A 325-nucleotide genomic window follows, 5' to 3' on the forward strand; every position below is an offset into this window, starting at 1 on the left:
ACTTCAGTTACCCCCTTATAAAACCCCTTCATTTACACTCTAAGAAATCAGCAGGTGAAGAAAGCATTCAAGGATACTATCAAAAATATTGTGAAACTTTAAAAAACAATACTTTTCAATGTATTGAGTGTACCATATTTCAAGTGCTGAACCAGGATAAAAGTATGAAAGACATATGTCCTAATTTCAAGGAATATACAGTCTAGTGTAATAGAAAGGTGTATAATCTGTAAATTTATGTAATAAGTTTACAAAAAATAAAATAACATGTTAAGTGTTATTAAGAAAAGATAAATGAGAATTTATAGAAAGAACAGTTGGAAAG

Source organism: Pteropus vampyrus, unplaced genomic scaffold, assembly GCF_000151845.1.
Source record: "Pteropus vampyrus isolate Shadow unplaced genomic scaffold, Pvam_2.0 Scaffold638, whole genome shotgun sequence".
Taxonomy (NCBI): domain Eukaryota; kingdom Metazoa; phylum Chordata; class Mammalia; order Chiroptera; family Pteropodidae; genus Pteropus; species Pteropus vampyrus.